Below are 23525 nucleotides of genomic sequence, written 5' to 3' on the forward strand. Positions count from 1 at the left end.
AAAAAAATAGAAGCAATTAAAAAAGAAACACATTGTTTATTGCTTTCACAAATTATTCTGTTTTGTGTTGTGAGTTTGTGACTAAGTTGAGGTGTTTATAGTCACTTTTGATGTTTTCTTTCCCTTTATCTTTTAAGTCATAACTAAATATTTGCTACTCTGTTCTGAAAGAAAGCTGCAGTTTTCTGATTTTGTCTGTCTAGTTGTCTCCCTGCTGAAAGCTTTGTAGACGTTTGCCTTTTTGTTTCAGGTATGAGGGCACCCTTGATTATTTCTTGTAGGGGAGGTCTAGTGGCAATGAACTCCCTCAGCTTTTGTTTATCTGGGAAAGTTTTTATTTCTCTATTGTATCTGAAGGAGAGTTTCACTGGATAGAGTATTCTCAGCTGAAAGTTTTTGTGTTGCCATATTTTGAATATATCATTCCATTCTCTCCTAGCCTGTAAGGTTTCTACTGAGGAATCTGCTGAAACGCTGCTAGGGGTTCCTTTGTAGGATATTTTCTTCTGCCTTGCTGCCCTTAGTATTTTTTGTTTGTTGTTGACTTATGCCAGTTTTACTATTATGTGTTTTGGAGAAGGTTTTTTACATTGATGTTATTAGGAGTTCTATTAGCCTCATTTACATGTAATTCCAGCTCCTTTCCCAAGTTTGGGAAGTTTTCTGGTATTATTTCTTTGAACATGATCTCTGCTCCTTTCTCCCTCTCTTCTCCCTCTGGAATACCTATAATCCTTATATTGCTTTTCCTAATTGAGTTGGATATTTCTTGAAGAATTCCTTCATTTTTAAAAAATCTTAGTTTTCTCTCCTCCTCCACTTGAAGCATTTCTATATTTCTATCACCTAATTCACTAATTCTTTCCTCCATAACATCAGCTCTATTTTTTAAGGATTCCAGATTATTTTTTATCTCATTGATTGTGTTCTTCATATCCAAAATTTCTGCTTGTTTTTTTTTTTTTAATAGTTTCAATCTCTTTGGTGAAGTATTCCTTCTGCTGATTAATTTTATTCCTCAGCTCATTGAACTGCCTTTCTGAGTTTTCTTGTAACTCACTGAGTTTCTTGATGACAGCTACTTTGAATACTCTGTCACTTAGATTGTAAATTTCTGTGATTTCAGGGTTGGTTTCTGGAGACTTGTCATTTTCCTTCTGCTTTGAATCATTGCTATAGTTTCTCCTGGTGTTTGATGAACTAAACCTTTGCTGGCACATTTGTGGTAGTATCAGGTTGCAGATTCCACCTGCTATCACTGAGGGGAAGCAGGAGCTGTGTTTCTGATCCCACTCGGTCTGCTGGAGGTTGTGGGGGTGTGGTTGGCACTCCCGCTGACTGCGAAAGCATTCATGTGTGCATGTAGATCTGCTGCCGCTTCTTCTTATGGTCACACTGGCTGCTGTGTTTGGTGGGTGGGGCTTGTTTGTGGGGTCCGAGCTTGGGCCACTTGTTGGGACCACAGCAGCATGGTGGGCTCTTCCACTTGCTGGAAAATCATTTGCATGCAGGCTCAGGGCTGCCACCAGCTCTTTACAGCCACACCGAGGCGCATTCCTGCTGGCCAAGAAAGCATTCGTGCATGCACACAGGGCTGCCAGGGAAGGGTAGGGGAGTGCTCACCTATCTCCACTATGTCCCTGGGGGCCCAGTCCCTCCACCTTCAGATGTACAGCTTCATGGGTCTCTCAGGCATCCTGTTATGGTGTGTGGGTATCCTCTACTGGTTAATGAATGTCCATCTAGTTATAATTCAAAGGGGGAGAGATAAAGGGAACAGCTCACTCTGCCATGTTGCTGATGTCACCTATGCATATATTTTGAAGATAGAGTTGATAGGACTGGTTGATAGATTAGATGTGAGCTCTATGAAAAACATTAAGAAATTAAAGTTAAATCCAGATCTCTAAGAAATGTTCATTCCTTCTCTGTTTTGTTGAGTTACTTCAATCACATATAAAATACTAAACTTAGTTATTTATTTACTAACACCATCATATGCTATAAACAGTTGGCTAGGCTTTGCCAGATCATGAACCCAAATCTTTATGACTTGTCGTTTTGGCTCTTGGATCTTTCTGGATTCCATTCATACTTTCTTATACACTTTATGTAAAAAAAAAAAAAAAAAAAGAATGATTTGTGTCCACAACCAATGGAAGATTAGAATTGCCCTTCACAGAACAGGAATGTGTGATAGCTATTTCTGTTCTGTGATGTTTGTATATTTGTGAAACTGTCATTGACTAATTACCCCAAGGAACTCAAGGGAGGTTTAAGAAGCATTTAACTGTTTCTCCACATTGTTTTTTTGTTATGTTAAGAGATGCAATCACCAACCACATTGAACCAGACCAAGCCTCACCTTAAGAGCAGCGCCTACACAGATGAGCTGAGAGGTACCAAGTGAGCTTGCATAAGCGAATACCCACTCCTCCCTTTTGAATATTCTTTCCCCATCCGAAATAAAAGGCCCCTGTTTTCCCATGACAGGGAACAGCCAGAACTTTGGAAATGATTCTATATGGCCTCCTATTTGCTGCAAATAAGCTCTACTTTGTGTGACAACTACTTCTCGTGGAGAGTCAGTAACAAAACTGTTGCTAATTTGCCAGTATATACTCTGTGAGACCAGAAGTACCATCTTGTTTAGTGCTATGCCTCACAGAGCTCCTAGCTTACCATCTCACACATTTGGAGACTCAAAATATGTCTGTTGAGTGAATGAATTATTTTTATGTGTTCTGTCTCCCCAGTGGAAAGTAAGCAAACTCTGCCTGTTATTTCTCATTGAGTTCCTGTTTTATGTAAGGATATGAATGAATGAACCAGCCAATTTTCAAATAGGCCAGCAGCCAGGATGTGAAGAGAATAATCTAGGCTACCCACCCTATGTACCTGGTAAGTACACTGAAAGTGCCAAATGATTTTGAAACATTTTTATGTCCCCTGGGGAAAAATCACTTTAATGCCATCAGTTTGTCTCAGGAAAGTATTCATTTCCTTTCATAGCTTACCAATTTAGGAATTATCCAGAAAACTCAGAACATTTATGTGTACCTACCATGCTTCTCTGGTGGTAAGGCCTTGGAATGTTTGGGAGCTGTGTCCTCACTTGTCTAGGTAGTATCCAGAGGTTCCCTTCCTTGGCTATCTTATAAGGAAGCAGGAAGCTAGATTTGCTGGTATGGTGTTGCAGCTGACTCTTAGATGACCAAGCTCTTCCCTTTTGCTATAAGGTTTGTTCAACTTATCATTTTCACAGTTTTTGCTATTTCTGTAATTAATCATGTACAATAGAAAATGCTATGATATGGAAAAGTTGTGAAGATTTAACTGAGAAGTAGAGTTTTACAGTCAGACTCAGAAAGACATATCCTTGACTGCAGATTTCTAGTTTGAGTGATTATAGTGCTTCATTTACATTTCCTTTGAAATGATAGCCATTTGCATGTGCAGTGATTCAGTTCCCAGTCAAACGAGAATAAAAAGGACAAACAAAACTGAAATAAAATCTACTTTGGACACCTGGTAAACCCTAAATTCTCACGCACCTTCCTTGAATCCTCTAGATACTGACCTCCCTCCACATGTTACTTGCTAGGCAGAAGAAAAGGCATGCAAAAGCCACTCTCTTCACTCATTGTTTGTGAAATATCTAAACAAGAATATCAAGTGGGCAGCAAGATGTATAAATCTGGAGACAGGCAACCTGGGCTGGAGATGGAAAACTGGGAATCATATGTGTAAAAATGGTGTTTAAACCCACAGGGATGGATGAGTCAATGTATTATGAATGACAGAGTGTAGAACATGAACTTGACAAATGGCCCTCCAGCCCCGAGCCCTGAGTGGACCCATACCCCAACATTTAGGCTTTGGATAGAAGATAAGATTCAGCTAAGAAAACCAAATGGAAGTAATTGGATAGGGACAAGGAAAGGTAGGAATGAATGATGTTTTGTGTCCCAACTGAGGGGACTCTTTTAAGAAGGATAGCATGGTCAATTCTATCAGATGCTGCCAAAAAGCCACACAAGATGAGTGCAGAATGTGTTCAGGGTTCAGCACTAAGGAGATTGGCAATATTAGTTTCAAGTGGAGTAGTGGGAATGGATGTCAAACTAAAACAAGGGAAAGGGAAATGAGGAAGCAGAGCCAGAGGTGTAAACAGATCTTTGGCAGATTTGGCTCTGAAAAGGAGTAGAGAAATGGAGCTGTAGCTGAGAAGACTGTGCGTAGAGGAGGATGTGGTTTAATTGTCTTTGTTTTTTAAGAAATGAGAGATACTAGAGTGTGTTTGTTGGCTGTTAGGAATGAGCCAGTAGACTGGACAAGATGGCTACCGCAAAAGAAGGAAGAGGTAATCCAGAGACTGAAGTAATGGAGAAGCGAGGCTAGGATATTATTAATTGTGAAGGGGTGGAGCTTTAAAAGAGCAGTAACGCTCTATTGTTGCTGGAGGAACAGGAAGAACCTGCATGCAGATACACAGGGATTTATAGGTTATGTGGTGGAAAGCTGAAAATCTTCCCATTAGAAAAGGTTCATTTTAAAGATTTGTGCATCAGTGGAAGTGATAGGGGAAATGGAATTGAATTTGGGGAGTGAGTAGAAAGTTTGAAGAGAGAGGAGAAGATATGCCACACTCATATCAGGGCGTGGTGAAGTGGATTTATGACGGAAGCATGGTGGGATTCCCAGGCAGTATTGAGAATTCACTCGTGGTTTGCATTCTTGAAGCAAAGGATGAGGGAGAACAGAAAGAAGGAAAAGGTCAGGGAGTCAATGGAATCACACAACAAGACCAGCAGCAAGAGGCCTGTGTCCCATAGTGCACAGTGGTATGGAAGCACTGGCCCAGGAAGGCAGCTCACTGGAGGACGGGCAATGACACAAGGAATGAGCAGAAGCTCTAGTGTCACACTGGCTCCAAATCCTAGCTCAACCCCTTTCTAGGCCTGTGAACCTTCCTTTGACTATAAAATGGGGATATGAATACAAAATTTGCAAGTTAATGATTCAAAACATTCTATGCAAAGAAGGTAAGTGACACAAAAAATAGCTACTATTGTATCTATTATAAAGAATTTGGGAGGATTTCAATTAACTCCAAACGCTTTGCCAAATACTACAAATAAGCAATTAATACAGGTGATGATTATTATAATAATTTTCCATCATCTTCATTGCTCCAGGGTATGCACCCAGACTCAGCAAAGAGAGTCCTCATTTTTACCCAATGGCCTTTCAGGAACAATGGCCTAATGCTTAGCTAGCTTGTTCCTGGTCTATATTCTTTTAAAGAACAAGTCTATCACTATGTGGAACTTAAAAAAAAGGAAAGAGTATGAATTAGAGAAGAAAGAGATTGTTAATACCAACTTGAGACATGAAAGAAACAGACAAGGCCAGTTAAGCTCTCAGATGCATTCTTTCTAAAATAGATTATCCTAAAAAGCATGAAAGAAATCTGCTTGCAGTCAGGGCGAGTGTTACCAAGATACTGAGCCAAAAGACTGAAGACATGATGCAGCCTCAGATGAATATTCTTATCCCCTGTGCTATTTTTAACCAGTAATAAATTTCTTTTTATCTCTTTTACAATTCAACGATCTAAGGTTTTACCATTTTGTGTAATCTCTTTGATTGGTAACTGTTTCTGATTGTATAAAGTCAGGCTTTTGAGATAATTAGGAGTTATATTCTGGTTAAAGTACAGGAGTCCTATAATTACCCACTGCATTCCAGTGGGTAATTATCTACATTTGTTTCATTTTTTTTCTTTGTGGCTGAGCAGGCTGGCTCTATTATCATATAGTTAGTGCTTAAAATGTTCTCTCAGGAGGGAAAGAATATGATGAGGCTGCTGCCTTCATCTACAGGGAGTCAGAAAATTATTACACAATATCTAGATTCCAGTGTCATTGTTTTGCATATACCACACATGGCTTTAACATGAGCTAAGTATGTAGTTAAATTTAAGCCATAACTGATGGCCAAAGTAAGGTGTTTCAGCTGTGCTTTATGTATTAAAAAAATCATTAAAAGTTTCATTAGACTTATTCTCAAGTGTGCAGATTTGGAAATTAATTGTCAAGAGTCTCTACCTCTCTTTAGAAATACGTTATTTTCAAAACAATAACAGGTTGAGAAAAAAGTTTATGGTAGAAACAAAAGTGCTTCAAATGGACGTGATTTTCTCCCCCCACCCCCTTTCCAAGGAGATCAAAGCCTTTTAGTATTTATGATCTTACATATCTTCAATATATCATAAGACAGCTTCAAATGGTATTAATATCTCAATTTTGGAGATCTAAAAGAGAGGCAAACCTTTCAAGGCAGTAGAATCCAGATTAGAATTAGATTTCCTTGTGCGTTAGACTCCTTCCATCCTTGCTGCCATGTTGAACAAAATGCATTTAAAAGTCAAAAAAGCTAAAATTAATGATGCCGAAGGGAAAAGCCAAGAAACTACAGGAAAGTAAGGGTAGGGCAACTCATAGAGTGGATCCCTACAAAGGAGCGCATTAAAGCCGCTGTACAAAGTGCTGTCTTTGAGCAGACTTGTTTTAAGTCAAGGCTTTGTGATACATACTGGATAAATTTTGAGACATACGATTTGACTTTGAGAGTCTCTGAATCTATGTACAAAGGAGATATGCAGATGAGAGGATTTTGGAATGCTGGCACTCTTGTTCAAATAATAGGAACACCTCCATGGCTCATGCTTTCCCAGCAGCACCACTGTTGGAGGCGTGTCACCTGTAGCCAAACATTGCCCTTAACCCCTTCCACTGCAAGGGTCGGAGGGGGTCTGTGGAAAGAGCAATGTTTGCCCAGGTGTCGCAACTTTTGCCTCAGTGCTGCACGAGTGCTCAATGCTGCATGGCTTTCATCATATAACATGCTCTTTTCCCCCTGGTCTTTCCCCCTGGTCTCCTTTCCCACACTGCATGTTTTTATACCCATACTTCTTCGGAGAACTATTAAGAATATACGATAAGAAAGATCTTCATATTTTGAGACCTAGGATGCTCTTAGTGTGATTAAGATCACAAAGAATATGATTTAGTCATGTATAATCAACTCCACATCTAATTCACTTATTCCAGGTGTTTGACACAATGATAGAGCCAGGGAGTGGGGAGTTATTATGAAAAGTAGCTGAATCTTGACTTCAAAAAAGTATAGCAGTGGGACACTAGACATTACTAAGAAAGAGTAAAGTATAAGGTGATAGGATTAAGTACCAGAGGGAATAGTACATCTTTGTGTGTTTAGCAAACTATTTTAAAAGAAGTTGTACTGAATGCAAAGATATTTCTTTTCACTTGAGATGAGTTCTTCCCAACTAAGAGAGAGGGCAACTATAAGTTACCTCTCCACTCCTCTATAATTGGTACGACCTTATTAGTAGGAATACTTAGAACTCTTGCTATGTGGATTAGTTTTCTATTGCTTTCAAAACAAATTACCACAAGTTTAGTAGCTGAAAAACAACATGAATTTATTATCTTACTGTTCTGTAGGTTAGAAATCTGACATGGGGCTCACTGGGTTTAAAATCAAGGGGCCGGCCCAGTGGCGTAGCGGTTAAGTTCAGAGGTTCCACTTTGGCGGGCTGGAGTTCACCAGTTCGGATCCTGGGCACAGACCTACACACTGCTCATCAAGCCATGCTGAGGCGGTGGCCCACATACAGCAACTAGAAGAATGTACAACTATGACACAACTATCTACTGGGGTTTTGGGGAGAAAAAAGGAGAAAAGGAGGAAGATTGGCAACAGACGTTAGCTCAGGGCCGATCTTCCTCAAAAAACAAAACTTGTAAAAAAAAAAATCTAGGTGTTGGCAGATGTGCATTCCTTTCTGGAAGCTCTAAGGGAGAATCCCCTTATTTTTCCTTTCCAGTTTCCAGATGCTTACCCACATTTCCTTGGCTCATGGCCCCTTTCCTCCATCTTCAAAGCCAGCAATGTTGCATCAGTCTCTGACTCTTTTTCCATCTCCACATCTTTCTGAACAGAGCTGAGAAAGGTTTGCCTGTTTTAAGGATCATGTTATTAGATTGGACCTGCCTGCATGATCTGGGCTAATCTTCCTATCTCAAGGTCCTTAACTTTAAGCATATCAGCAAAATCCCTTTTGACACATAAGATAACGTATTCACAGGTTCTGAGCATTAGGATTTGGACAATTTTGGGGACCAGTATTTTGCCTACCACTTCACGATCCCAATCTTTATTACCATCTAGTCTTCTTTTGGTAATATTTAGATTCAGTTGACTTTCTCATGACTTTGGTACCAACTGTGCACAAACCTTTTCTCAACCAAATTATTACATTTCTTGGACTGGATCATTTTTACAAAACCCCTCCTCAATCTTTTCCTACTAAGCCTGATAACTTTCTTACTCATCAAACTCTCTGGATTTTATATGACTCCATACTAATGTAAATCATGGCTGTACAAGAAGTATTGTATTACTTTATTTCCTTTCAAACAAATCAAATATGTTTCGCAGCTCCCATCTCAGCCTTTGTGGATGGAAAAACCTTTCTCAGTCGTTACTAGAGCACTCTTCTTTCTACTGTCAGTGTCACGGAAAGATCCCAATGGTCTAAGGCAGAGAAAGACTATTTGAGGAAGACCTTTTAGTTTTTGGTTTCTGCTGAAATGCAAATCAAATGGTCCGAGTCCGTGTCTGCCTGAAGTCTGGTCCTTCTGTTGTTTCTCTTTGTGCGTGTGGGCCATCTTTGTAGAGCTTGGGAACTTGGGATTCTACAGGTCCAGATGGCCTCCTCAGGTGCTCCACATACCCATGTCCCTTCAGATGTCCTTTCTCTTTTCTCTAGGGTCCTGTTCAAGTGTGGACTGAAAACAGAGCACCCAATCTCTGTGCCTTTTAAAATTAGTACCTCCTAATATGCAAACACCTCTTTCTCTCACCCCTTCCCATAATTTCCCTAAAAAGAGAGGAAATACATTTCTGGAGGCAAAACTTGGAAATAAATTTGTCTGCTGAGAACTACTGCCTTTCAGAAAGCCTTCATAAACATCTGTTGAGATAAAAGCGACATCTGGAAACAATGGAGAGAAAAATACTGCTAGAATTAAACACAAGTTAATAACTTGATCAGTGATTCCTCCATACTATTCTTTATTTGCTATTACAGATCTCTGTCATTCCAGGACTGAGTTTATTAGCTCTTCAGCTAAATGTGCACAGCAGCTTCCCCTCAAATTGCAAGAAATGCCTTAAGATCACACTCCATAATTTTAGGCTAAACAAATAATGCATAGCCCTAGTAGGTTGAGACTAGACTTAAAAGGTCTAAATTGTACAAGGAGAACATGTAAAATAGGAAATATTTTTGTTTCATATGAAGTAATAACCATTAGTAGTAATATTTATTAATAGTAATAGCAAGAATGTTTATTATTCATAATACAATAATTAAAATATTAAGCAAGAATAATAGGAAAGACCTGTTATTTATACTTATTATTTGATTTAATTCTCACAACATACCAATGAAATAAGAATTACTTTTAATTTAAAAATCTGTTAAACACCTCTATTGTGTCACATAGTGTTCTAAGGTTTGGGAACAACGTTAGAACAATGGAATAAGGAAAAGATTTTGCTCTCATAAAGCTTATAAAAAAAATTACTATTCCTATCTTCCAGATGAAGAAACTGAGGCTCAGAGTAGTGAAGTCCCTTACTCAAAGTCACGGGCTTGTAAATGGCAGTGCCAGGATTGGAGCCCAGGTCTATCCTATTGCAGCTCTGGGCTCTTCTACCGCCATGCTATGCTGCTTACAGCGAAAATGCACACATCAGAAAATTTCTCTCTGGAGATCCAAGCTGAGCAGGGCTGTCACATAGTAGGAAGAGTCTAGGTTTGAAGCTGGTCCTAGACACTGAGCTTTCGTCTCTGATTGGAGTTTGTTTAACAGAATTCAATGCAAGCAGGCCGACAGGTACACACAACCTTTCAGAATTGTGCATTTCTATAATCTCTTGTCAGTTTGAAAACCTCTTAAATTCGGTGCCACTTTACTCAAATAATGCAGAAAATTATAAAGCAGGACAAAAAGGCAAATCGTTTTCATACTTCCCTTTGCATTACAGTAACTATTGTTGAGTTAATACTCCCTATAACCCAAGGCATGGGGAAAAATAATTTTTCAATCGAAGGCAAACTTTGCTCCAAACTTTAATAAATGATAAAAGTTGCTACATTTAAAAAAAAAGCAACTTTTTTTACAAGTGCCTTGAAGAGTCTATCCTTAGAGAGTATATCTTTGAATAACCTTTCTGAGCTATTCTCCTTCTTTTTAGGTTTTAGACTTTAGGCAGCAAATTTTTCTTTATTGGTCTTGCTTCAGCTATGTAATTCAAATATACTTCAGAGATGAGTATTTTTCTATCAGTTGGTATAACATGACAGAAAATATATATTTTGGGGGGTGACTACAGACTACAAGGTACTATTCTTGCTTATTTACATCTCCTTCACCTCTGGAAGAAATGGATAAAGTTTCAATTACACAGGATGAATAAGTTCTGGAGATCTGCTGTACAAGATAGTGCTTATAGTTAACAATACGGTACTGTGCACTTAAACATTTTTTTCAGAGGGTAAATCTCATGTTAAGTGTTCTTACCACCAAAAAAAAAAGAGAGGAAATTTTTGGAAGTGATGGATATTTTTTATTGTATGCATATGTCCAAAGCCATCAAATTGTATACATTAAATATGTGCAGTTTTGTGTATATCAGTTATACCTCAATAAAGCTGTTAAAAAAAAAAAGAAATGGAAAAACAGAATAGGATGGGCTAATACTTCCTCTAAATAGCTTTTAGAAAACAAGGGTTAATCTCCAGTTCCCTCCTTACAAAAACTCAGTTTTGACTCTATTTTAATTGTTTCATCACTAGTAAACTTGGAGGGAAGGGTCCCTTCCTGCCCTGATCTCTCCCATCCAGAAAGTCCGAGTTTGCGCCATCAATATTCCCTTCTGTGCGTGTGCAGAGGCAAAGACTCTTCCAGGAGGTAGAGAATGTTAGCGGTACCTAGTATTTCTCCTACTTAGCTATGACAATGCTCAAATTTTCTTATATGATTATAAGTCTTTTCTGTTTCTAAAAATCTTCATGAAGAAAATCGTTATTTAGTCTGGCAATTTTCCCTTATATTTAACCTAAACTTTCTATACTTTACACCTATTTTTTCTTGTTCAATTTTTTTCGAGAAATGGGGCATAGTTTCCTAGTTGTGCTCTGTATGAGAATCTTTTATACTCTTGATGAAGGATATTTTGCTATCTGTTATACACAGTACAGATGCTAGATAGACATCCACCATCTGCTCTATCTGTCCAAAGGCCTGGGCGTACAAACCTAAAAGACATCTGGCCCTAAGAAGCTCACAGTCTAGTGAGGGTGACCGACATGGAAACATCAAGTCAAGTACAATCAGAGTCTTTCGGGTGATGATGGCAAAAGGAAGCTACACTTAGAATTTTCCATCCCCAGTAATTAATAAAATGGGAAAAAGATTGTAAAGCCCCAAATTTTGTCAGTAGCAACCAAAAAAAGAAAGAGAATTCAGTCTTATTTCATTATCTTCAAAAATAGCAGAGGATGTCCTAGCTTAGATTCCCTAGAGAACAGAGCCTGAGGCAAAAGTTGTTTTTTGGGAGTGGGGGAGGGGAAGCAATCTCAAGGCAGGCAGGGGAAGGAAAAAAGGCAAATGAGGCAGGTGGGAGTTGGGGAGGGAAAGCAAATACAAGGTGACATTTTACTGAATTGGCCGGAGCTTCACAAGAAAGTACAACCAGTTGTCAATCTGGTGAGTGTGAAATGTCAGTTCATTATGTACTTTATTTTCATGCCTCTGATTATAAATGATATTAAGTATTTTTTTTCTTTATTGGCTTTTCAGGTTTTATTGATCTGTTCAATGTTTTTTCCTATTTTTCTATTAGCCTACTAGCTTTATTGTACTGATTCTTCAGTTACATGTGTTACAAATATATCTCCAAATTTCTGCCTTATCTTTTCACTCTCTTTTTAATATCTTTTGTTGAACATAAATTCCTAACTAAACTACTGTCAAATTTATCAGCCCTTTATCAACTTGTAACTGAAGAAATACTTTTGAACCTGAGGTCATACAGATATACTGTCTCAAAAATATTTTGTGGTTTTACCCTTTCACATTTTGGTCTTTAATCTACTTGGAGTTGATTTTGAGCAGTATGATGTAATAGTTTAACTTCATTTTTTTTTCTATATGGAGAAAGAATTATCCCAGAACCAATGAAAATTCTATTCTTTCCCTCACTGATCTGTAATACTTGCTTTTTCTTATGATAGATATCTAAGTATACACTGTGTGTTGTGTCCAGACTGCTTTTTCTGTTCCATTAGTTTATTTTTCTTTTTCTTCACCAATAGACACTGTCTTAATTTCTATTGATTTATAATGAGCCTTGAAATAATGTGGGAAATAGATCTTCCCACCTCGGCCTTCTTCAAGAGTATTTTGGCTGTTGTTGGGCATTAAATCCATTGATCAATTTGGAAAGAATTGACATCTTTATAATACAGAATTTCCAATGGGATAAGTATAGTACTTTTCCTCCCTTTGTCTTTTAAATTACTTTTCATACACTTTTATGTCTTTATGAAGTTTTAGACATTTTGTTAATCTTATTTCTAGGTTCTCTACATCATTGATACATTTTAAATGCTTCTTTTTAATCATGTCACTTAGTATTTGTTGCTGATTTATAGAATGTAATTGGTTGAATTTTGTATATTGATTCTTTATCTAGAAAATTTGATATATTTTCATATTAATTATTATAATCCATCTGTTGATTCTTTAGAATTTTCTTTGTAGACATTCACATCATACACAAATTATGCATAGCATTGGTTCTTCCATTCTAATCCTTTCATCTTTGACTTATTTTTCCTTGCTTTATTGCATTGGATAAGAACTCCAGTACAGGATTGACCAGAATTGGTAACAACAGGCATGCTTTTGGTTCCCTGTTTCAATGAAATGTTTTTAACATTTCATGATTATGTAAGAATTTGACTAAAGATATATATATATTTTGTGTGTGTGTGAGGAAGATCAGCCCTGAGCTAACATCCATGCTAATCCTTCTCTTTTTGCTGAGGAAGACCGGCTCTGAGCTAACATCTATTGCCACTTCTCCTACTTTTTTTCCCCCAAAGCCCCGGTAGATAGTTGTATGGCATAGCTGCACATCCTTCTAGTTGCTGTATGTGGGACGCAGCCTCAGCATGGCCGAGAAACAGTGCATTGGTGCGCGCCTGGGATCTGAACCCGGGCCGCCAGTAGTGGACCACGTGCACTTAACCGCTAAGTCACGGGGCCGGCCCAGATATTTTTGTAGATGAGCTTAACAAGGTTAAGGAAGTTTCATTTTGTTACTGTTTCACTGAGATATTTTGTCATGAATGAAGTTGACTTTTATCAAACACTTTTTTAAACCTGTGTTGAGATGATTAGATGCTTCTTTTTTAGTATGTTAATATGTGAATTATGTGGGTTGGTTTTCTAATGTTAAATTAACTTTGTATTTCTGGGACAAATCCAACTTGGTCTTGATACTAATAGCCAACTATGTCTCATAAATGCAAAATGCAATTAAAATTTTTTGTCGTGTAATTGTAACACTATTGTCACTAATTGAAAAGACATTCAATGTCCTCAAGAAGCTCATAGACTAGTGAGGGTGACCAATATGAAAACAAGATAAATAAAATACAATAAAGATATTTAAATTATACTAAGAATGTATATTTATCTTATTTCATCTTTAGATATCACAGGTGGACTTTTGGCTGCGAAAACATGCCCTGATTCCAAGACTTATCTGGGATATCATTATGATACACATTTTCTGTTTGGCTGATCACAAGCAAGACCTACTTTCTAGTGAGTAGTTTATAAATCTTCTTGAAATATTTTATTTTAATATCCACAAATTATTATTAAAATATCCTTTGATAAATAGGAAAAAATCTGTTTAAAATAGATGTTACATGTTGTTATATTATTTCTTAATTTTTTTCAAGGAATAGTAAATAATCTTACTCTTCTAAGTTTTTATCTTGCTGATTTATTATTTTTATTAAATGCTCTCATTGATTTTGCAGGGTGTTTTTTTTTGTTTTTTTTTTTTTGCTGAGGAAGATTTGCCCTGAGCTAACATCTGTGCCAATCTACCTCTATCTTGTATGTGGGTTGCCACCACAGCATGGCTGACGAGTGGTGTAGGTCCACGCCTGGGATCTGAACCCACGAACCCAAACCTCCAAAGCGGAGCACTCTGAACTCAACCACTAGGCCATGGGGCCAGCCCCTTGCAGGTATTTCTAACAACCTATTGCAATAGCACAAAAGCAGAGCAGAATGGCCTTAGTAGAGGCATAAAACCTTGTCTAAGACAACTAAAGCTAAAATCTTGATTTCAGATAAATGTTAGAGAAAAGAATTTGGGGATAATTTTATAATGTAGGAAGTAATTGTTAATTAACTATACTGTTTTTAGGGGATATTTGAACTAAAACTGCCTTTATCTTGCTTTATCACCTCTGAATAGAACCACTTGACACCTGGTTAAATATGAATGGGTAAGGTCCCCACCATTAGAGGCATAAACCAGGAATTGTGCATGCCTTTACACTAAGCGTAATGCACTGAAAGCTTGGCAGATAGTCTTCTCTCCTGGAGTTAACAACACCAGGTCTTGAAGCACCCTCTCAGGGGCCACCTGATTCATGCTGCTCCTCTAGGTGAGGGTTTGCTATCTTACACCATTTCTGTCTTTTTGTCTATGTGTCTACTGGGAGACTCTCCCAGCCTACATTAGTAGAATTAGCTTTATGGGTTCAGGTATGGAACACTCTGTTTCTATTTACAGCATCCTTGTCTGTCTAAAACAGGTTTTCATTCCAATTCAGGGTTATTAGAGTACTTTAACAATTTGGCAGAAATATGGGCAAAATATATATGACTCTTGTAGAGTCAGCTTGTTTGATTTATAAAGTGAACTCTCAGAAATACTGGTTTTAAGGTATGAGGATCAAGATAGAACTGATTACTTTAGTCATATACAAATATACTCCATTTTTATGCTTTGGAATATAGCCATTTTCCTAGAGCTATGAGTTCAGGAAACTTAATGAAATTTGCTTGGTGAACATCATAGAGAATTATAGAACTGAAGAAGAACATAAGGGTCATTTAACCAGGTTCTCTCTTACTTACTATTGAAAGATCTTTAGGTCTTGATTTAACTGAAAACAAAATGAACAAACATATGGTAAACTTGATAGACAATATTTTGAATATATATTTTTAAAATATGGCTAATAAAATATACCTGCCAATAAATTACTCTCACACTAGTAAAAAAGAAGTTACCTTTAAATAACAATATTTAAAAGAAATAGAATCATATATCCCTGATATAAAACAAGGAGGAGTTAAGTGGCTTGAAGTTTACCCTATTTTAATAAGTCATTTCAAATTTTTATTGAAAAGGCAAGGAATCAGTTCTTCAGATTTTAGAATGTTCCACTCACACCTAGATTACCTAAGAAACTGCTAATTGAGTTTAACTCATAAAGGAATTTAGGCAAGAAGAAGGATGAAGAAGGCAGAGGAGGAAGAGAAGGAGAAGTAAATTTAGACATATATTCCTCTTCAGAGTTGAAAATTATGTTTCCGAACACTTTTCATATCTCAGGGATAAAATTGAGCATGACTTCCAAATTCTGAACTGAATGAAATTTAAACAACGAAAATTACTTCCCAGAAGACATAAAAATAGTTTTAAGTGGAAGCATTAGCAAGATTCACCCAGACAAGTCATAAAGAGTGTTTACTGAATTTATTATTAGAGCTTCTATCATTCAATTTAATCTAACAATTCAACTTTTTTTTTTCCTCATTATTTTACCCCTGAGAGGCTAAAATGATTAGTCCTGGAGTTCTAGGTAACTAATGGCTAAAACTGAGAGTGAAGCTGTCTAACTAGGGTCAAGCAGATCTGGGCCGTAACTGCCAAGCACAATTTACAAAGCACAGCAAGGTAACGAGCCTTCACCAAGCACTTATGTGCTAGCTATTGTGAGAGGTGCTTTTATAGACATATTTAATTTTTTTTCTTTTAAACATTACAACAACCCTGTGAAGTTAAGCATTATTAGCCCTTTTTTATAGTAGTTAAGTAACATGCTCAAAGTTACATATATTTTATATGGAAGTGCTGTATGGAATTTAAACTATATCTGTTTGATTTCCATGCCTATTTCAGTTAATTTTTAATTTATAGGTTTGATTAGGGGGTGGCCTGGTGGTATAGTGGCTAAGTTCGCTGCTCCGCTTCAACGGCCTAGGGTTCACAGTTTTGGATCCCCGGCTTGGACTACGCACCAGTTATCAAGCCATGCTGTGGCAGGCGTCCCACATATAAAGTAGAGGAAGATGGGCATGGATGTTAGCCCAGCACCAATCTTCCTCATGAAAAAGTGGAGGATTGGCAACAGATGTTAGCTCAGGGCTAATCTTCCTCACCAAAAAAGAAAGGTTAAAAATACAAGTTAAATTCAAACAAACGAATAACCAAAGCAAAAACTTATAATCATGCTGCTAAAAATCTATGCAAATATTCTTTTTCATATACACGTAAGGTTTTACTAAAGAAATATAATCAATTATCAAAAGAAAATTACTGGCATTTCCAACATTAGTATAGAAGCCACCATGGCTGCATATTAGAATCACACAAAACTTTTTTAAAGGCTGATGTCCAGGTCCCATTCCTAGAGAGTCTGACTTAATTGATCAAGGATGGTGCCTTGGCATTGCTTTTTTTTTTAAAGCTCTCAGAATTTTCTAATACACAGCCATGGTTGAGAAACTCTGGACTACCTGCATTATAGTATAATTTATAAGAAGATTTTAGTGTAAGAAAACTTGGTTTGGATGTTTAGCATTGGCTTTTAACAGCTTTTTCATGAAATGTGTAAAATAGTTTATATATGGTCATTGCTCTTTTTTTTTTTCCCCCCCAAAGCCCCAGTAGATAGTTGTATGTCATAGTTGCACAGCCTTCTAGTTGCTGTATGTGGGACACGGCCTCGGCATGGCCGGAGAAGCGGTGTGTCAGTGCGCGCCTAGGATCCGAACCCGGGCTGCCAGCAGCCGAGCACGAGCACTTAACCGCCAAGCCATGGGGCCGGCCCAGGTCATTGCTCTTTTTTATGCTCTTCATTCCCTCCACTTCATGTTCACACAGATTTATACCTTTGATAAAATATTTTAATTACATAAGATTGGGAATTGTTCGTATGCTTACTTAGATCATGTGTTTTGGGAGGGGGGAAAGGATCTTTTTAGAATAATACTGAAGAAAGTTTTTCTTATGTTTTCTCCAGTGCTTCTCAGAATAACACAAGAAAGCAAGCATTTATTTGGAGTCATTCAACGTTTGTTCAGAACAGGAAATACACTGGTCATTTGTTGAGAGATAATTTTGCACATTGGAGAGTTATGTGTATGTTAATCATTGGAATGCTAGAATTTAATCTCTTTGGAATTCCATATATAAGTTTTAAAATTAAACAATCAGCTACATTAAAGCCTATATGTCAATCAACATTATCTGAGGTGCAAAACCTACTTCTATGAAGATAAAATGCACTCAAGTTGTTTTCAGGACATAATAAATAATACACTTCATTTAGCCACTGTAGAATTGCCCTCAACCTATGCAGATCTCAAGAGTACCACATATTCCTAAACTATTATTTTTTTCCCTTTGTTTTATGTTTATGTACTTAGTCATGGTAAAACGGGAGAAGTTTATTTCCTTTGTCAGTCACCTCTGCACTTACCCCATTCACAACTTTTCCACAAGCTATTATTATGAGATTTGCAGACTAATGGGGAAAAAAGAAAGGACAGATGATTTGGAAGGAGGGATAGAAAGTTCACTCAGAAGTGTCTCCATCTTCTGTGAAGGAAGTGAGATTAAACCGGCAAAATACTCCAAACACAAGTGAAATATTTCCTCTTATCTGAGCTCTAGCAATAAAGAAAAAATTTAGCTATTAAAGAATTTGCTGCTATGTTAACAAATTTGGAAGTTTTATTGTAACAGATTCCCCATATCCCAATGACTTTTTACAAGAAAAAACATAGAGCAATATTTGTCTTATTTTGGAAAGCTGCAAATAAAATTGTTGTAAACTCTCAAATTTAGTGAGAATTGCATTTGTTGTTGAAGTGATGGATTAGGTACTTTCAAAAGAGAATTGCTAAATAAATATTGAAAATGAAATATAGCTTCAAGTTCTGTCTGGACCAGAAACTAACAGAGGCAAAAGTCATAATATAAGCAGCCTCAGCCTCAGGGAGGAAGGGACCATGACCTAGTCTTTTTTCCATGGAAGATATTATAGTTTTAGTAGAGTGAAGATTACAACCTCCGTGGTTTGGGGAACTAACATTTTTATTACAAGTGCTATGTTTTCTGACTCCATGCTTTACTTCTCCATGACTTTTTAGCCTATAAACTTTGACATCAATTGAAGTTTTGGGGTTAAAGATTATGTTTTGGAGAGAACAAGAAGGGCTCTGGAATAAAACAATTTGAAGGCTGAGAGAGACCTTCATTAGATGTCAGGAAGCAAAGTATCTGTAGCTTTACGTGATAAAGAAGGAGGGCAAGTCAGTAAAACAACCCTGGGCCTTTTGTTCCAGCCTTGTAGTTAGCCACTAATGGTCTTGGATTAGCGAAATGTTCTGTATCTTTAACTTCTTATACTGAGACAGGAAATTTACAGCACTGCACTTGAAAAAAAAGCATTTTTAGGTATATTGGATTTCCCAAAAGACTCCTTGCTTATACCACGATGTAACCCATAGTTTTCTTTTAACCAAGGCTGCACAAGGGGAACTGGTCGCTATTTTATTCCACGTGCTCTTCTCAAAGAGCATTGTTACATTATCAAATTCCATAGCACGAAAATATCTTTGTGGTCTTAAACATGTTTGTCATTAAAAATAGCGTAACTTGAAATATTTCAGTGTTAGTTTTACGGCAAAATTAATAAGTGATATATTTTGAAGTCACAAAAATCTTTCCCCAGATTGGAGCTTATATCTGTAGGTTTAATGAAGAGATAACTTCTGAACTTTACCTGCATTGGATGCAACTTGGGGCATTTTATCCCTTTTTCAGAAACCATAATGCAATCAGAAATAAGGCAAGTGAGAGTTAATTTAAAATGATAACTGCTATATTAAGTATTAACCTGTAATTAGGAACTGGGGTTAGAAAAAATATATGTATATTCATAAAAATATGAATCAACAAATGGTTTCAACATAGCTGTGGACATATGTGATTGGGTTTTTAAAAAATTTGCATGTAATTGATTTTATCAAGAACTGTGAGAGAATGACAACAAATAAATGTTGGAGAAACAGCTTTTCTAAAATTGTTCTTGAAAATGCATTGCTCATAATTTCTAAAAGAGGGAGCACATTGCACCATTTTAAATAATCTGTGAACAAAATTTGCCTTTATAACACAAAGTAGCAGCAGATAAGTCTATGTTATCTGTAGTTATTTTTCCTTAGTAGCTCAGTAATCTAGCAAATTTCAAGTTTTTGTTTTGATGGGCAGGCAGATAGTATAGTATGATCTGACGTAAGAGTCTCTTTTCAGTCTGAAGGCAAAATCCTTCCTCAGTCAAATGGCTGTGAACTTGACCCCTCTCTTGAGAAGAAGGTATAGCAATGCTCTTTCATCTAGAAATGATTTGAAAGTTTGCTGTTAGCTGAGCATACAAACTATATACTACACACTATAATATGTAAACTTTATAGGATGTGTTTAATTGAGAAACAACTTTACGATAACCTACCACTGAGAAAGGCTTTCAAGTAGAGAGAAATAATGTTAAAAAATGGTGTGCTTCTCTCTAACTCCCCCAAAAAGAAAAAAAATATATAACACTTTAAAAATTCCCACTTTAGGTAATAAGTCTATTGAAATGTTTCTCTTTTATAGGAATGAGACCCTGGGGCATTTGGAAAAGAGTTTGCTGCAATTTCTTGTTCTGCATTAAAGATTAGATGCTCATTGCCGCCTTACTTATATTCCCATTTCTACCATTCTCCTGTCAGTGGAATTGATGCGTGAGTAAATAACATTTAATAATTGCTCTAGTCTTAATTTTCTACCACATAGATCCTGGAAGTCTGGGTTCTCCTACTAAGAAAATTATTTTGGGGATAAAAAAAATTAGGCAAATCCACTTTTTCCCCTCTGACTGTGATTAGAAATAATTTACAAGTTGGAAGAATTTAGTTAAGAAAATACCTTCAATTAACAAAAAGCAAAGGCTGTGTCTTGCTGTCTAAATAGTGTGGAACATAGAAAAAGGGTGAAGCCTGATCCCTGCCCGCAGACTACTCGGAAGATCACAACTAACAGATTTGAAAGAAATTGAGTATAATATAGAACATTTTTTATTTATGTCCAGATTGCACGGCATAGGCTATAAAGTGCTGTAAAAATTCAAAGAAAGGCAAGATGAACGTGAAATGAAATAGGGACAGCTTTGTGAAGGAGGTGGGATTGATGCTGGCTCCTTGAAGGCTGTTTAGGACTTGAAAAGGAACAAGAACAAAAACTTTAGACAATTTGATTGCTTGGCGTGGTTTCGACCTTAGCTTTAATGCCCATTTATCTTTCTGTCAGGGAAGACAACTGACCCAAATTGCTTCACTTGATGATTAGATTTTTATTCCTAAACACCGCTTGGTACCCTAAACTTTTCCGTTTTTTTCTTTTGGGTCTTCTTGGTGATGATCACCATGAACCTGAGTAAGACTCCTTATTTAGGCAAAGACGTTAATTTGATTAAATCAATAGTATTTCACCCTAAAAATCTAGATTTACATCAGATCCTCAGGCTCAAGAAATTGACAGGGCATTCTTCTGGGGGCCAGCTTTCGCCATTGCTCCAATTCTTGAAGACGTAAGTACTAGAATTTTATATCAGCACGATATGGTTATTTACAGCAATTTACATTGGTGCCATCTGATACTCACAGCCAGTCCAGGCTTGCCATATTCTCCTATTTTTCTTACATCATTTTCGTTCTTATTTTTGAAAACAATGCATTTTTATGTTTATTTTACCTTACATAAAATATACCTCACGTTAAGTAAATCTAAACAAAACCAAAATATATGTTTCTGCTATTCAGAGATTCTGAAATCAGTCTCAAGGTAATTTGCAGAAGTAAGACATTGACCCCCCAAATACATGCCATATTAAAACGAATCAAGTTCCTATTTTACTGATGCCAATGTAGTAACAAGGAAGCGTATTCTGAGAACATCAGTTGTTCATTAGCTTTTTCTTAAAAAAATGGAATTTCTGATTCAAATCTATTTTCCCTTTTCCTCCAGAAAGCTGTCTTACCTATACTTTAGTCACAAGGGGAGGGGGATTACATGAGTGCAATCGGGGAGAACTGAGGGGAAGTCACACATGCAAGAGAGGGGGTAGAATGGATGTCATGAGGATGATTTGCCAACAAATCTGTGCAAACTTTCAGGACCAAATATTAGGATTCCCAGAGGTAGAAAAAATGCTTTCAAGGCTGCCTGTTTATTACGTCGAATTTCTCTAGCTTTGACGAACTTATCACAGCTACACAAGAACTGAAATGGGGCCTTCATGGGATTCTTCAAAGAAACTGTTTTCTATATTTCTGGATTGTTCTTGATCTTACCACAGGTTAATGTATATATATTTTATATATATGTATATACACACACACCCAAGTGTCCTGTGCTTAGTAAGAACTCAAAAAAATGTTTTAAAATAAATTGATGTGTTCCATATTTTGCATTTTTTCATAACTATATGACAGTTGCCATTGAGCTAAAATTGCACCAAGTAATTGCATAGTTAGTAATAGAATACATCTACATTGTAGTGAGACATTAATATTTTGAAATATAGCAAACCCAATTAGGCTTTTTAGAAATCATTATGAACAGTGCACACTAAAATTCCATAATCTAGACATGAAATATATTTTCTGATAGATCATGCATGTTTCATGGAGATTCTCTAGCTCTACTGCATAATCGTGTATGAATTGACTAGCACTTGGTTTTAATGCTAAATAACATAGGATTCAATATCCAGACAGCTGAATGTATTTTTACTGGAATATTTTAATTTAACAAAATGTTTTGAAAAGTCAAATGTTTTCTTTTTTCCAAAAGGGGCAAGATCTGTGTGTGATATTTTCCTGAAGCATCTTGCTTTGACTTTTATACAGTATGTCTTTTAGACATTTTATAGAAAAAATAATATAAATCCATGAGCTCAGAGATTTATATAATATTTTTTTCACTGTTTTTATATGACTTCTAGAGCCTTGGACTATATAATTCTGGCTTGGTTCTTTGTGAAACCCTTTATTTAGAATTGCTTACTCTCCTCAAAATAGTGGAACTGGGCCACATTTAGATTGGCAAATATTTAAGATGAGAGATGGGATGAATTTTTATTTTGAGAAGCAGAGTAGACATTTATTTGTTTATTTATTTATTTTGTGAGGAAGATCAGCCCTGAGCTAACATCTGCAAATCCTCTTCTTTTTGCTGAGGAAGACTGGCTGTGGGCTAACATCCAGGCCCATCTTCCTCCACTTTATATGGGACGCCGCCACAGCATGCCTTGACAAGTGGTGTGTCAGTGCGCGCACACTTAACCGCTTGTGCCACCGGGCCGGCCCCCAGAGTAGACATTTATTTTATGCAAACATTTAAATTCTTAAAAGTAAATGACTCTCTACAGTGATGTTTCTTTATAGCAGAGTAAAATAGAGATGATAATCCATGAATCAGGTACTTTTTCTTGCAAGAAACAGAAAACCATTCAAGCTACCTCAAATACTGAGTTTTTTTTTTTTGTTTTTTTTGGTGAGGAAGATTGGCCCTGAGCTAACATCTGCCAATCCTCCTCCTTTTGCTGAGGAAGACTGGCTGTGGGCTAACATCCCTGCCTATCTTCTTCCACTTTATATGGGACGCCGCCACAGCATGGCTTGGCAAGCAGTGCGTCGGTGTGCGCCCAGGATCCGAACCGGCGAACCCCGGGCTGCCGCAGCAGAGCACACACACTAAACTGCTTGCGCCACCCAGCGGACCCCTCAAGTATCGAGTTTTTTATAGGGATACACATGAAGTGACAAAGGAAAGCTCATAGAAATCTAAGAACAGTAACTGTAATAGCACTGGATTTTGGTGAAATTCAGGCTTCAATTGCAAAAGTGTGGAATTTCAACCCAGTGTTGTGCCATTACCGGGGCTCAGCACTCCACGGGACCATTTTTATTTTATTAACAACTGGCTTCCAAACG

The 23525-nt window shown here is 37.0% G+C and overlaps 1 pseudogene; it reads left to right on the plus strand.

Annotated features, from left to right (window-relative positions):
* LOC147914762 (sucrase-isomaltase, intestinal-like) overlaps positions 1–23525 on the plus strand; it is a 102919-nt pseudogene that overhangs the window by 72898 nt on the left and 6496 nt on the right.

The sequence above is a fragment of the Ceratotherium simum genome, chromosome 17 (genome assembly GCF_057802395.1).
Source record: "Ceratotherium simum simum isolate JZ-2026a chromosome 17, ASM5780239v1, whole genome shotgun sequence".
Classification (NCBI taxonomy): Eukaryota; Metazoa; Chordata; class Mammalia; order Perissodactyla; family Rhinocerotidae; genus Ceratotherium; species Ceratotherium simum.